We start from the raw sequence: 16,280 nt of genomic DNA on the forward strand, positions 1-16,280 counted from the left end.
TTTCTCACTCCCAGACCCAGCTCCACTTCCCGAGCCCCATGGCGGGGGGAGCGGGGGACGAGGGGCATGGACTGCTCAGTGAACACTTCTTTTTCTCAGGTTCTTTCTGCTCTTCAGGTCATCCTCCCACTGCCCAGGCTCTCAGACTGTCCTACTCCAGTTTTCTCTCCTTCCCCAACCATGCCACGCCTGGCTCTCTGGGCCAGGGAGAGCTCCTGTACAGCAGGGATGTCTAATAGAATGTGGGGATGATGTTCTCTATCTGCACTGTTCAATGTGGTAACCGTTAACTACATGTCGTTATTGAGCGCTTGGAATGCAGCCGGTGTGACTGAAAAATTGAAATTTTAACTGTAACTAACTTAAATAGCCCCTGTGGCCACTGCATTAGACAGCACAACTGGAGACAAAAGAGGCTTATTATCACTTCATTCCAATGACTCCCTTTGGAGTCAGAGCCCCCTGAAATCCTTCTAGCAACGCCTTCAGAATGGAGGAGGAAGAGCATTGGGGTAGATCAGAAGGGACATTAAAGGGGTCCTGTTTTGCCCATCACCACGGTACCACCACTGTGCGGTCCCTCACAACCTTTCAACACACCCACCAAAACATTTCCAGTTCTGAGGGACATCTCTCCTCTCCCCACTACTCTGGACCCCTACAATATCTGGCCTTCTTTCCCAGATAGGACAACCCTCACCCAGACAGGCAGACAACTTCAGATCACCGTTTATTCTGGAGTGGGCAAAAAAGAAGCACATGGCCTTCTGCATCAGGCCAATGTTCCAGAACCCCATGGAAAAGAATCTGGATATTCCTGAGTCTGGAACCAGCCACAGTTCTGCATGGTCTTGAGTAAATCATGTAGGCTCTCTGAGTCTTACCTACACCACTCTTACAATGGGGATGCTCGCGTTTGTCTTATCTGCTTCCCAGGCCTGCTGTGGGAATGCTATGAGAAAGGCTACGTAAGACATCTTTATTTGTGTTGTTAATATTTGTATTCTTTTCTCTCCTGCCAAGGAAGCCTTCCCTGTCAGTGTCTGACAGATTCAAGCATTTCAACATGCTTCCAATTAAAGCCCAACTTTTGATGATCATTGAGATTACAGAATTTAAGGGAAAATAAGTATACGTGTGAGTGTGTGTCTGTGTGTCTGTGTCTGTGTGTATATCTTGGAAAGGTCCCATTTCTGGGACCTACCTGTTGGACTCCGTGGAGGACAGGTGTGCTCCAAAGCTCAGACAACAGCATCCTCTGGCTCACAATCTCCCACAGGGAGGAAACACTGTAAATCATGCTCCACGGTAGACAGGAGCCATGGACAGGGAGGATGGAAGGATAGAAGAGACAACAGGATAAAGAAAGAATTCTTGGAAAGATATGAAGTTGAACCAGAAAAGAAAAAACACAGAAAACCTCAACTCATTCAAAGCTATTGGTGGGTTTTACTAGATCATTGAAAGTGAAAAAAAAAAAAAAAAAAGGCAATGATACAGGAAGGAACTAGAAACAAGTACAGATGGCCCCAGTGGCATTCACACCCTTGTGTAGTCCTTTCCCACATCGTACCAGGGTTCGTCTGTGGGACCAACAGAATATGGCAGAAGGGACGGTATATCACTGTGGAGATTAGGTTACAAAGGACATGCCAGCTTCCATCTCTCTCTCTCATCACTCATTCTGTCATGAGCACCCTACAGAGAGGCCCACATTGCAAGGAAATGAAGCTTCCGGCCAACAGCCAGTGAGAAACTAAGGCCTGCCAACAACCACGTCAGGGAGCTTGGAAGTGAATCTTCCAGCCCCATCCGAACCAAGTCTTCAAATGATCGTAATCCCTATCAACAGCTTGACTGCAGCTCATGAGAGACCTCGAGCCAGAACCACCCAGCTAGGTTGCTGCTGGATTCCGGACCCTTGGAAACGGTGTGAGAGAGTAAATGCTTGTTATTTTAAGCTGCTAAATTTGGGGGTAATTTGTTACACAACAAGAGAGAACTACTACAGATTTTGGTACTTAGAAGTGGGGTGATGCCACAAAAAAAAAATCTAAAATGTGGGAGTGGCTTTGGGAGTGGGCAGTGGGTAGGAACCAGAGGATTCTGAGAAAAGTGTTAGTGAAAACCTAAAGTGCCATGAAGAGACTGTTAGTAGAAACATGGACTTTGAGGAGACTGCTGGGCAGGGCTTTACGAGGAGTGAGAATATATATTATTGGAACTGGAAGAAGGAGGTTCTTGTTATGTAGCTGCAGAATGTTTAGCAACACTATCTCCTGCAGTTCTGCGAAAAGTAGAAAATGTATCTAATGACTCCTGTGATCTAGCTAAGAGATTTGCAGCCAGAGTGTTGCAGCTGCTGGTTTCTTCTTGCTGGGTACAGTAAAGCGTGAGAAGAGACAGAGAAGCTAAAAGAAGAGCTGTTACATAAAAGGAGCCAGGATTTGCTAGTTTTGAAGATTCTCTGACTTGCTAGTTTTGAAGATTCTCAGACTTTCCAGACGGCAAATGATGCTAAAATTAGGAAACGAATCCTGAGCAAAGATCAAATCCAGGTCCTCCCAGGAAAGCATGGTCCAAAGATGGGGCTGAGGGTGTGACTATGAAGTCCTTTGTTAAGATCTCAGAAAGGCTGAAGGTGTTGCCTCAGAGGACTGTTAGTCAGAAAAAAGCTCTAAAGATTTCAAATGTGTGACTCTCAGATCTTCTCAAACAATAGAGCTTCCAAGAAGCTTAAGGGCATTGTTCCTTAGCACGACCCAAGGTAGAGAAGGGATGATTTTCAGGAGATTTGTGGATGGGTCTTATTTAGTGAAGTAGACTCTGATAGGATTCACAGAAGACCCATGATGTTTTTAAAAGAATTATATCAGTAGAAACATTGACAGCTTAGGCTGCAAGGGACAGGACTGTACGAAATGTACAAAATGAAAAGAGTCTGTTAGACCTCCAAAATTCTACTGGCACAAAGCTGGCTGAGCAAACGACTCAGCTGCACATACAAGCTGCCTTTCATAGAAAAGGAAGGATGACTCAGAGGCAGAACCAAGAGCCCAGAGTATTCACTGGGCCAATGACCTGCTGCAATCTCAAGAGACCCTGAGGGTAGAGAGTGGAGCCAAGAGCCACATCGAATAACTCCTGGGCAGGAATAGGACTGAATCCCAACCAAGGAACTTCCAGGATCTGCCTGGCTAGATTTCAGAACTGCTATGGACCAACGCTTCTGCATACTTCTTGTGTCCCCCCTTGTTGAATAGGGGTGTCTAGGGCAGTTACCTTATGCCTGTCCCACAATTGTATGTTGGGTATGTGGAGGAGGAGCAGCTAACTTGTCTCTTTAAATCAAAGGCCCAGAGATCAAGAAAGAGCTGTACTTGAGGAGCTGTATGTAAGGAATTGCACCCAAAGAGCCTCATCCACACCTGGACATGACCTAGATGATGAGATCCTGAACTTTGAGCTGGTGCGGTAATCAAATGAGACATTGGGAGGGGTGAGTGTATTTTGCATGTAGAAGAAACATGCATCATGGGGGCAAGAGGGTGGGCAATGAGAACTAATCTCCAAGATGGCTCTGGCCTCGTGGGATTCACACCCCTTGTGTATCCTCTTCCACCTTGTACCAGGGGTCTGTGTGACCAACAGAATGTGGCAGAAGTGATGGAACATCACTCCTAAGATTAGGTTATAAAAAAATCTACATCTTCCATCTTGGTGTCTTCTGCCTCTCAGATCGTACTCTGGGAGAAGTCAGCTGCTATGTCAAGAGTAGCCTTGTGAGGCTCATCCTGTGATAAAAAACTAGTGAGGAACTGAGACCTGCCAATAACCATGTGAGTGAGCAGACCCTCCAACCCCAGTTGAGCTTTCAGATGACCACAGCCCTGGCCAACAGCTTTGAATACAATCTCAAGAGAGACCCTGAGCCAGAACCACCCAGTTAAGCTGCTCCTGGATTTCTGACCCTTGGAAGCTGTGTGAGATAATAAATGTTTGTTGTTTCAAGCTCTAAGTTTTGGAGTAATTTGTTATACAGCAATACATAACAAATACAAACATCCAGGCCAAGCTCCATTTCCAGTAAACTCTCTGGAAATAACTGGCAGAGTCCCTAACGCAGTCACATACACACACACACAACTATAAACACAGACATGTGTATACTACAAACACAAATACAGGCGTAAGTCCTCAGGTTTATGCAGCCCTCGGCATTTTATCTGCTTTCACAGCATCATCTCATTTGAACAGCAAAGCAGTCTTAGAAGGTAGACGTCCTATTTCAGAGAGGAGCAACATGGGGCAGGGAGGTGAAGCAATGCCTTTGAGGCTCTGCATTCGGCAACGGGACCCAAACCAAGTCCAGCCACATCAGCACGCTCAAGGGGCCACACATACATCTGCTTGGAACCTGGGCCCTGCAGTGGCTCCAGTCATGTGACTTCTAGAAAGTGAAGGAAGAGCAAAAGGGATGTTTGCCTAAAGGGGGATGGCTTTAGACTTTGCGGAGTGAAAATCCTGCCTTCAAAAAATACAACTCATCCACCCTCCTACCCATCCCCTACATGTGCTGTCTTCTGAGTGTGCCAGAAACGCTCAGCACTAGATCATTCTCTTAACTCTGGGTAATCACTGAAGTTTCCAGTGAAAATGCACAGTGTCTGCCCCGAGTGGCCAGATTGACCCCTGACCCCCTGGTTCACAAGGTGGGACGCAAGAGCGGTAAGTCTGTGCGCACCAGGAGCAGCTTGAGAGGGGCGGGAGGTGGGCTGGCTGAGAAGGCAGAGATGCTTTTCCCAGTTGTGTGCAGAAGAAGGCAGCACAGTAAAAACATCCTAGAGCTTCGGCCAGGAAAGGGTGCCCAAGATTCTCCTGCTGTCCCGAGGGCAGTGGGACCGGAACTGAACGAATGGTGAGGCCTTGGGAGGGAACTGGCCTTCGTGGGCCCTACCTAGAATGGTCTTAATGACCACCGTCCTTACCCGACTCCTGACTGTCTCCAACCTCCCAGAACATCAGGGCAAAGTCAGAATCCTGCCCTCTGCCTGTCTCACCCCGGTCTCCACCCAGCCTCTCCGAGCCACAGCCACAGCTCACGGTTCAAAGGCCCCAGGTGTCCTGCTCAGGTGATCAGGCAGTGCCATCTGCTCCCTGACACACCGAGCCAGTCTGGAAGACGTGTTTACTGCGGCCACTTGGCCACCAGACCAAACACACACACACAGCCCCCTACAGTATTCTTTTGTTTCTAAAAACATTTCTCATCTTTGTTTTGAGTCCACACACATCGTTCTGAGCTCAGCGTCAGTCCCCACAAACAGAGAGCCCGAAACTGGATCCTTTGTCCATGGAATTCTCCCCTTGAAGCTGAAAAGATGGAGTTTGAAGACAACTCAAGGGCAGCGTATTCCTGAGGAAGGGGTAACTGTGGATAATGCTGTCTTGGGGCGACTGCTTTTGCTCTGGGCTCATCTGTTGACCTGGAGAGGTGCCTCTGGATACGGGGCTCACCGTCCCACACGCTGTGAACAAGTGTCCTGCACGCTCTCGGGCCTCCCCCCATCCCCAAATTCCGCAGCCACTGCACCTGCTCCAGGTGAGCCAGGGAATTCGAGCATGGCGGGGGAGCTCTCTCAGTCCGTGCCGGGCCTGGTGCACCCCAGCAACTGTGGGGAAGGTCAGGGAGGAGGATCGAGGGAGGCTAAGCAGAGCATGGAGAGTGAAGAGTAGGGGCAGGCAGAACCTGTAAAATGGAGGGAGCAGCAAGGGCAAGGGTCAGGTGAGGAAGGTCCTAAGCAGAGGGGCCAGGCACGCGGCAGGAGTGACTTGGCTCATTCAAGTGACCGAGAGAACACTGGGGCCGGGAAGTGCAGTGAGCGAGGACAGTGTGGTGGGAGAGGAGCTGAGGGCAGGGTGAGCAGCCCTGTCTTCAGGGAGCGGAGGCAGGGAGGTCAGTATGGCTGGCGCTGTTGGGGCTTCTGCAGGTCTATTAGCAAGGTCACACGCTGTTTAATAATTCCTCCAAAAACCTCTGCAATGTTAATGTGCTGGTGACTGTAAGTTTTGAGCTCCCCAAGAATTGTTGGTGAGTTTGAGTGTCTACCTACAAGCTGGACCTACAGATCTTGGCAAGGGTGTGAGCCTGTCCGCTCCTGCTGCTGGGGCTGTCTGTCTGTCTGTCCAAGCTTACCTAGAAAGAATGGGCAGCTCCATGCATTCTGCATTTTGAAGGGCACTCAGATGCCTGCAGGGCTCGGAGAGCTAGAGACAATGACACAACTGCCACTTGAGAGATGGCCCCTGGGCACACAGGGGACACCTTGGTCTTCCTTTCCCCCATGGGGGCTAAGCACAGGCATTAGCTCTGGGGACCCGAGGGTCTGTCTTCTTGAGTTATTTTAATTCTGTTTGCTGATGTCTTGCCTAATTGAGCCCCTGCATCACTTCTGGAAATCAAGCCCTCCCAAAATACTCCAAACAATAATAGAGGCCACCTTGGCTTCCCCCAAACACACGCATTGGAATAAATGGCTAAAATTAAATTACTGGGAAGACTCAGAAATAACTCCTGGAGCTCAGGGTAAACGCTGACCCAGGCAGGAAGGCTCCTGGGTATTTTTAAAACCTGTGCTCCGGTCCCTGCTGGGGAGCCTCAGGGAGTAGAGGGCACCCTCGTGCCCTGGCCTTGTCCTCCTGGGACTGGGGGGAGCTGGCAGCTGGAGGAAGCTCTCCCCAGCCAGACGGCCCTCCCCTGAGAGCTGTCCACCATTCTGAAACTCACACCACCCTTCTTCCGGCCCCTCACTGGGTGGGGCCCCCACAACCTGGGAAAGCTCTGGGCTATCACAGGAACTTCCTAAATATGTCCACGCATGAATCATCCGGATCAGGGAAGGGATCCATGGGCATGACTGACCTGGTGCAGGGGTGCAGAGGGCAGAGGGTGGGCCACCCTGTCTGGTGGGTCTTGTCTGCTATCTCACCATTCGTTCACTCCCTTTAATTATGCACTAGCCCTCCCCTCCGTCTTTCTGAAAACAGCAGTTCCCATGCTGCCAGTACGACCCCTGGCACATGAGTTCATCAGGGCTTAACTAGGGGGTGTACGTGGAAAGCAGTGAGGGACACAGAAGAGGAAGGCCGAGCCTGCCGAGGAGGGGCAGAGGGAAGTTTCCCCACAGAGAACTGCTTAGGGGCACAGGCTCTGAAGCCAGATGGCTTGAGTTTGCAGTCATGCTCAGCTACTTCCTAGCTCTGTGACTTTGGGCAGGTTACTTCACTTCTCTGTGCAAGTTACTTTCATCATCTGTAAAAACAGTATCTCCTTCCTAAGGTTCTTGGGAAGATTATATGAGCTGATATTTGTAAAGGGCTCAGTGTGTCCTGAACACGGTGAGCATTCTGGAAGTGCTTGTTCAATCACTGAGTGACTTCCAGACGGGACTGAAGGTGGACCAAGGTTTCCTGTGGGTTCAGCAAAGAGGCCCTAGAAACAACGGGATGCACAGCCTGTCCTATGAACAAGGAGGTCCCGGGCAGTGTCGCATGTCAGGCAGCCAGGATGCTCAGAGTATGGGGGCTCAGACAGGCGTGGCTGGGTGCCCAAGGTGCAGACCTGGACCAGATTTGGTCCCAAAAGATGTACACAGGAGCAGCAGACATGGCCCACCTTTCTGGAACTTTCTGGATAGGGTGCATGGGCCGGGCTGAAGACGTAAGGGGTACTGGTTATTTGCACTGAAAGCCTCAACTGGCCTGTGGAGTGTCTCTCAGTTCTGTCTTTCCCAACATGGTTAAGGAATGGAATATTCCGGGGGAGAGTTCTCTTCCATCTTTAGCCCCACACTCTTCCTAACGCATTTGAGAGCTGGAATCAGGAACTCCATTCTATCACCGAGAAAACCGCAGGCTCCAAAGTAGAAGGGAATCGCCCTGGGTCACACCACAAGGATGAATACCCAGATTCCACGACTGCTGGTCCAGCGTTCTTCCCTTCCCAACACACTGCTCAGGGCACAGGGGTCCCGGGAGTGAATGGGAAGAAGGACAGGGGACTCATGTTTCTGTACTAAGAGCCGGGCAGGGGCTGGGACTCCTCATGTACCTGCCGTCACACGCCATCTACGGCCATCCTTGCAGGCTGTACATCCATGCCCTTGGGGTCAATAGGAAGAGTGGGCTTGGAGAGGGCCCTTATTTTCTCCAGACCCCCTGGGTGGTGAGGGAGGAGCCAGTCCTGAAGTGAGCCTGGCTCAGGCCCCAGGGTGCCTATCACACACACTGCCTTGAGGGGAGGCTGCGCAGACTTGGTGCCAGGGGCCTGGTCACCTGGGGCCCTCAGAGTTACCTGTTTCCATCTGCTCCAGCAAGGGAGGAAGGGCCAGGGATTAACATTTGTGAACCAACCCCCCAAAGCCCAGCATTTCAGTAAAAGAGAGACTAAGACCTCCGTGGAGTAATTAAACCCATTCGGCTGGCTGGTTCCTGGGGTCCTTTCTACTTCCTGTCCCAGGCACAGAGCTGGTAGAGATGGCATTTATCTCTCTACGGCCAGTTTCCTAGTCAGCATTTCTCCAGCTCTCCCAGCCACTAGGAGCATGCCCCATGCCTCCTCTTCGGTCAGCTTCCTTGCCTGCACATCTCCCTCGCTTGCCCTCCAGGGTTTAAGGGGTCTGAATGAATCCTAGTAGCTGGAAAAAGGGGAAGAGAGTGAACAAGTAGGAGCAGTGTTCAGCTTCCCAGCTGTGGGCACAGACGGGAGATGCCCACTGCCAGGGTGGGCAGACCTGGCACCCAGGAGCTCTGCCAAAATGCGCAGAATAGCCCCCACATGGATTCGAGTCCTGGGCCAAGGGACATGCTGGTCCTTCCCTGGGAGGGGGACCCCATGGCCTTGTTTTCTTTCCCACAAAGTGTGATGCCAAGAGTAGGTCCTGAGCATGAAGCATGTGCCAGGAAGGAGAGGCAGGAAAGGGCATCCAGGGACGATACGTTGCTCATGGGTGAGTTGTGGGCCGGCCTTCCTGGCGGCCTGTTCTGCCCAGGAGTGCTGGGCAAGACGGCTGCATTGTCCAAAGGATGATCTGACCATTAGGATTTGTATGAAGGCTGGGGTCTTCTCTAGGCGTACCAAGGCCTTCACGTCAATCAAACAGGGACCTGGACATCTGGCTTCAAGAAATGAGCTGCTCTTCTTTCCAAGAGAGCCCGCTTAGGGGTGGGCGTGGGGGAGGAGAAGGAGCCTAAAAATAATTCCTATCTGACTCATTTTGCTTAGAATCTGACAGGGCTGCCTGCCAGGTGGGGGTTTGCCTGCCCCATTTTCTTATCTATCTTTAGCAGAGACTTAATGAGAGCAATTTCCTTGCTGGGATATAAAGACAAACCGCAGGCAGTGGGAGCGTGGATCTGTCTCACTGTCCCTGGGGCTCCCGATGACAGGATGACAATGATGGTCACTGCAGGGCTGAGCAGTCTGGAGGGCTCTGGGGATGGTGTCATCCCAGGATGAGGCAAAGCAAGCAGAAGACCCCTTCATGAAACACAAGCCAGGTGACGACCCAGGGAGGATGTGCCTCCCTCTCCCCGCTTCTCTTCCCTCCAGCTCTACCACCGCCACATGAACAAGACAAAAGACTCAGGCCTAAAATCCTACCACCCATAACATCCTCCTTGACCTTCAGCATCTCTCTCCCTGTTTTAAAGAGCGAGCACAGTCAATTCTCATTATTCACGAGAGTTACATTCTCCAAAGTCCCACAAACACTGAATTAGAGGACACCGAACCACTGCTCCTGGGGGAAATACAAGGCAGAGCTCCTGCGTGCCTCTGGTCACAAGATTTTCTCCAGCTGATCAACATACGACTTCATTTTATGTATGTTTCTGCTTAAAGACAGTTCATTTACTATATAACGCTGATTCATTAATGTTGAACTCACGGCCAACAGCACTACAACTCATGGCTGAAGGAAGCACCTCTAGCACACGTATTTTCTCCATAAGGCACATCGCAGCCTTCTTGTGCTTAGGAACACCAGACAGCACTTCAGCGCTATGCTCGGGGGTTTTTTAAACAGCAAATTCACCAACAAGAAGCACACCTACATGAAAAACATGGCACTAAAGAGATCAGGAAAAGGACACGATTATAGTATGAGAGCTGGAACAAGAAGGCAGAGCATCTCCTCGTTTGACCTCAGCTGGGAACATGAGTGTCGGGCGGCTGGAATTTCTCCCTACTCTGTGTATGTCAATGAATGACCTTGAGAGCACTGTGAGTATTGATCTGGGGATCACAAATAAACTTTAGCAAGTAGGCGAATTTGCAAAAATGGAATCCACGAATAATGAGGATTGACTGTACTTCCAAAATGGTTACCTTAACAACTCATGTGAACTGGATGATGGTTAGATCCCGGGCTCTGAACTTGGTTAGTTCCTGATCAGTTTCTGGTGGGCAAGATCTAAGATAGTCATCTTCATAGCATGAAGGACTCCACGACTGAGTGGTCTGAGCTGCTAAAGGAAACATCAAGCTCCAGAAAGCAACTGTGACTTATAGACAGGGGCTTAAGGAGGCCCCGGGAATCCTCCAGGGTCCTCGCCCAGGAGCCCAGATGTGAAAAGGAGGAGAGGTAAGGTGGATTTCAGAATGGAAGGAGGGGTCTCCCGTAACTGGTGATGGCCATCAAAGCATGAGGTGGAGTTGTCAGAGCTTGTCAAGGAGTGGGTTTAACAAGTGTTAATGACAATTCTAAAATTAAATTTTTGTATTTAGAGTGAGAAGGAGGAGGGAAGCGGGAAGCTGCTGATGGGGTGGATGATGTAAAATTAAGGGGGCGGCTGAAAGAAAGGTTTGCCTTCTGTCGGAGAACAAGTCTTGGACCAGGAAACGCAGACCGCACTGGAGCATCCCTATGATGCTGAGGGCCTCCGAGGAGATGGTGGGCGGGCAAAGCGTGCTTTGACTTTTCACCTTCTTGCCTGAGGGGTGGAGTAATGTTGCTCAGGAAAAGAGAACTCTTCGTGTGAGGTCACAAGTGGCCCCGACCACGTCTGAGGAATCCTGGAGACTGTAGCTATGTGCATACAGTTCCAATTTTCAAAAATCAGAAAAATACAGATATCTCTCCCAAAGAGATTCCCAAACAGATAATTTGGAGGAAAAGATGCAACCACTCATAGCACAGATACGCACAGACCAAGTCACAACCAGAGCAGATCTACGTCCTTTCCTGATTGGTTACTAGCCTGGGGAACCCTGCAAACATCGAGATTCAAGGAGTGTTTCCAGGGTCTTGCCACATCACTCAATCCTGGGACTTGCCTTATTCATTCAAAAAAGTTTTTTTAATTGAGATATAATTCACATACCACAAAACTCACCCTTTTAAATGACATCATTCAGGATTTTTAGTATATTCACAAAGTTGCATACCCATCACTACTAATTCCAGACGTCCTATTTGCTTTCATCAGTGACCTAGATGATGTCACAGAGAGACCTTGCAAAATTAAATCTGATAGCTGACACTAACTTTGTCCCCAGGGAAAGAGCCTGGCACCCAAGGAAGGTTTGGGCACATGTTGGCAGAGGAAAGGGAGGCAGGACAAAATTTTTAATTGGTTCTACAATTAGAGGACACCAAGCCACAGTCATGGTCAGTCGGAGGACAGAGGGAGCAAGAGCTGCTGAGGGCTCTGCTCACCCTGCATTACCCAGGATGTGTCCCGACTGCACCACCTGGGGACCCAGGCAGGGGTGACACTCAGAGATGTGGGGATGGCCCGTTCTCCTGTCTCTCACCCAGGAGAGCCATCTGACCCTAGCTGGAGATGACCATGGCATTTCTTTCTTCTTCCTTTCAAATCTACTTTGCACATGGAGTAAATTAACCATTCTGAGACCTCACTTAACGAAACAAATTAATTTGGAGAACAGCTCTCCTGTCTCGTCAGACACACAGGCATCGTGCGATGGAACGCTCATGCCTCCATTAGCCTCCCGCTCTAACTGCGAGGGGGCCGGCTCTGGAGTCTGCAGGGTCTATGGAGACTTCCAACAGTCTAGGCTGGAGCCCAACAGGAGCCAGGAGCTCTGGCTTTTCCTTTCTATTTAGCTCAGTTCGGGGTAGTGGCTGCTGTGCGCTCCGCCCATCTGGCTCTGCTTCTGGGGAGCTTTGCGGAGGCGACTTCTGCAGGGGTGGGAATCCCTGGCGCCCTCACCTGTTTGACGGCGGCTTTCACATTCCTCTCATCCTGACATCCTCCCATCTCCCTTCCACATCTTCCTCATGTCTCACAGTGGGTTCAATGCCCGCCTCCTCCAGGAAGCATTCTGTAACCACCTTGGGTTGACTCCTTTCTGTGAACCTTCTCGAGTGAACATGCAGATGCTACAGAGTCGTGTACCATGTTCTGGTGGCTTCTGAAGCCAGAGAGCGTTGCACAAGCTATACCTCAGGCCCTTGAGAGCAGGGACCACGAACTTCTCTGGCGTTCTCAGAGCACAGAATGTGGCAGAGTGCTGCTCCATCAATCCTAGTTGGAGAGTTAAATAGTGCTCCACTGCGGTGTTCACTCTGATTGCCACCCACGTCCCCCTTCAGGAATGATACACTCTCCTGCTCCCCAGCTGTCAATCCTTATGGAAACTGCCTGGGATGAAGAGAGCTGGTGCTCCAAGGTCACACTCCATCCCCAGGCAGTGCCCATCTGATGATCAGCGGACACGGTGACACAAAGACCTGCCCCTTCACTCCATCTCGAGACAACTCTAAAGAGTCACCCCAACTTCAGAACTCCCCATAGGGTCAGAACCGCCCACCCAGACTGCACGTTGACTCGACTCTGCCCTCCACCCCATCCTGCTCCCTTCCCTTCCCTTCCCGTCTGCAGGTATTGATCCTAAGGGACTCCTTAGTAAGTGCCCTGCCCGCTAATCTCCATCCCAGAAGCTACTTCCTACGGACTCCGACATTCGTTCACTGCCTTGGTTTGTTCACCTCTTCAAATGGAGTGGGGGTGGGGGATGAGTAGAGAAATCTCCACACCCCCGAGGTGAGAGACCTCACTCAAGGTCAACACAGGCAGCAGGTCAGCAGTGTGGCCAGGACTCGGCCCCCCAGTGACTTTGCTCCACCATACTCTCTGCATCCTGTGGGTAAGGAGCTTGGGGCAGGAGACAAACCCCCAGGTCCCCGCTTCCAGTCAGCAGGTCTTTGGCTTGGGTGGGGACAGAGCACCAGGAGGCCCGCTGCTCTTGTGGGAACGCATGAAACACTCATTTAGTACATTCATATCATGCAATGCACAATTTTGTCTGAAATCAGAAAATATCTTTGACTGGTTTCCCTAAACAAGCAAGTGGTTACCAATTGTCCAAGTTTTGAGAACATGTTTAAGGAGAAAACCTTTAAACTGTTCATGAGTTTAACTTTTTCCTGGAACATGAAGAAAAGACATCCACAACTCAGTTTTAATCACTGAGCCCCTGGAAGCAGGGCACGGAATGGGGGTGCAGCGTCTACAGACAGCTGCTCTGGAGGGGCCTCCTTCCCTGGCAGCCCCGACAGTGCAAGAGCTTTACAAGATGATCCAGGAGAAGGAAAAATTGATCCTGGGTGCTCCGCCCCCAGAGGGAACGTCAAGCATAGCTCCCCGGGCTGACAAGCAAATCCAGCACTTGTGGGATCAAGGGACGAAAGCTCACCCCTGGCTGCAGACGGCTCCTCCCCACTGCTGAGTGCCTTGGACCCCCTGTGATCTGAAGAGTGGGCTGGCACGAAGACCCTTTCCAGGTGCCTTATGAGGATTAGCTCATTTAAGTCTCCCAATTAGGAGACCCATTGTACAGAAGAGGAAATAGAGTTTTGAAGAAGTGAAGTAATGTGCCCAGATCAGAGTTAGTGGGTGGACGAGGTGGGATTCACACCCAGTGTCTAATTCCAGGGCACGTACCTCAGACTTCAACGACTGGGAGAAAAAGCAGTGAGGGCAGATCCAGACGCTGCGAGAGTCACCTGGAACTGGGATATGATGCAGATTCAAGAGCCCAGTTTGAAAATTCCTGCTCGAGCCTGCAGGCCATCACAGAGCTCAGGTCCCGCAACGGCCTACGCTGCGGAGAGTTCACAGCCATCAGACACAACTCATTACTCTGCAGGAAGACAGAAGCCATGGTCCCCTGCAGGCATTCCAAGGAGAGCCACAGAGACACCAGGGGGAGCAGAGCAGGCCACTTCCCTTCACGTGACCTTACAGCCACACCCCAGTTATACACCTACCAGCTCCCCGCTCTTGGCCTTTTCTAGGTCAAAGGTCCACCTGAGGTTGTGGAGACGAAAGGGCTGAGCACTGGAGTCCATAGAGGCGAGCTTGGCTCTGCCACTTCTCAGCTGAACAGTCTTGGCGGACATCCCTGGCCTCAGTCACCCATCTGTTAAATGGGGGAAGCAGTGCCTGCTCTCCCCCACATCAGAGAGAGAGATCAGAGGCATGACACAGACTATGGCTGTGCCCTTGGGTCACCAAACCTGATTCTGGTCGCCTCCCCCTCTGCCAGCTACGGAATGCAAGCCCCTCTCGGTGTGGTTTAAGCCCTCAATACTAGAAAAGTCAACCTGCTGTACCAAAGTGTTAACTATCAAGGTCAAACACAAAGGCCTGGGGCTCAGCAAGGCCACTACATGGATACTTCATCAGCAGGGAAGGTAGGGTTGACCTGGCGACGTTCTGCAGCCATTCCCCAAATGTCAGAATCACACGCTCCACCACCAAGGACTGGGGAGGCCCCTGCGGTTGGCTTCCTGCTTTCAGACAGTGAGATCCTTAGACTACCCGGCTGCCTGCTCTGCTCCTGAAAGGCCCCATTGCCTGGGGACGGCTGAGTGCTGGATTGTAGGGTATTCCGGGTCGTGAATAAAGGTGAAGCGCCCTGGCCACACGGCACTTGCTCAGTGTGCGTCTGGAGCCCTGATCGCAGAGTCTGACCCCCTGGTGGTCATGACTTTTGTTCCTGGAGTCCCTCTTTGGTCCAGCTGAGCCATCCCTCCTTCCACCTCGGCTGGTTTCCTCCGGTTGGGGTCCCGGGGAATGTGGAGGCTGCTGCCCCTCAGCGCTCTGTATGAATCTTTCATGAGTTTACTGACCTGAATGCTCTTCCCCTGCAGCCTCCTCTTCCCTGGCCCCATCCCTCAGCCTCTCCTCACAGGACATACTTTCCATCCCTTTAATCATCTTTCTTTATTGCCTTGCTTTGGACCCTGTCCCGGGTCCACATCCTTTTCGAGGGGTGCTGACCTATCCGGGCATTTGTTAACACGAGCGCGGCCTGGCGGAAGGTCAGCTTCCTGGTGCGTGCATGTCATGCTCCTCTTCCTACACTCCTGGGTCACGCTGCTGCCTTCCGGAGGCCTGCCACCGTCCCGGGGACTCCTGCTGAGCGAGGCGACCTGGCACACAAGTGGAGGTGTGGCTGACCTGGACGCTGAGCCGCAGCCTGCCATGGGCCTGGGCCCGGGGAAGCAGGTCAGAGGGGACTGCTCATCTGGAACCTCGAGGACTTCCTATACCTCCAGACATACGCTCTGGGGACCACAGGGCAGGGGAGGAGGGACACGAAGCCTCTGCTCTCCCTGACACCTCCCCAGCTCCCTAGGAACTCCATTGCCCTTTTGGGGGAGTGTTCCCTACTCCCTCCCTCCACTAGGAACTCAGAAACCAGGATTTAGCCTCTGTGAAGCTGCACAGCAAAAGGTGGCATTCACAGTGTAATAAGCACACTCTGGGCAGGCCAGGAAGAGGGCACGCGCCAACTCTCCTTGCTCAGTTTCCCCTTCTGATGCCGTGACATAAAGTGCCTGGTGGATCTGATTTCTAAGCCAGCACTGCCTTCCTCCCAGCTAGTTGTACAATTACTGTCCTCTGGGGCTGTTTCAGTCCCACTAAATCCCACCGGCTGATGACCAGGCATTCGGGGTGCCCAGTCCTCCACCCACCCCAAGCTGTGGCTACCCCCCAACACCCCTCGTTCAGGGCCATATGTGGAGGGAAGGATGGGGGACCCCGGTCAGCCACAGCCCTAGTCTCAAGGCAGGTGCCTGAGAACAGGCACTTCCAGTTTCTGAGCAGGGATGTTGGCAGGGCTGTTTCTTGGCTCTCAGAGAACATTCTCTGTTCATTAAAGGTAAAACCACAAGCCATCACCTTTATCTAAGAAGAAATTCCCTGTAGAGGAACACGTCATTTTAATTCCTCCGGCAGAAGCGTTT

The 16,280-nt window shown here is 51.4% G+C and overlaps 1 protein-coding gene across 10 annotated transcripts in view; it reads right to left on the reverse strand.

The window, feature by feature from the left end:
• CTIF (cap binding complex dependent translation initiation factor) overlaps positions 1 to 16,280 on the reverse strand; it is a 289,871-nt gene that overhangs the window by 123,954 nt on the left and 149,637 nt on the right. The gene's annotated exons all lie outside the window — the stretch shown is intronic.

The sequence above is a fragment of the Equus quagga genome, chromosome 9 (assembly GCF_021613505.1).
Source record: "Equus quagga isolate Etosha38 chromosome 9, UCLA_HA_Equagga_1.0, whole genome shotgun sequence".
Lineage (NCBI taxonomy): Eukaryota > Metazoa > Chordata > Mammalia > Perissodactyla > Equidae > Equus > Equus quagga.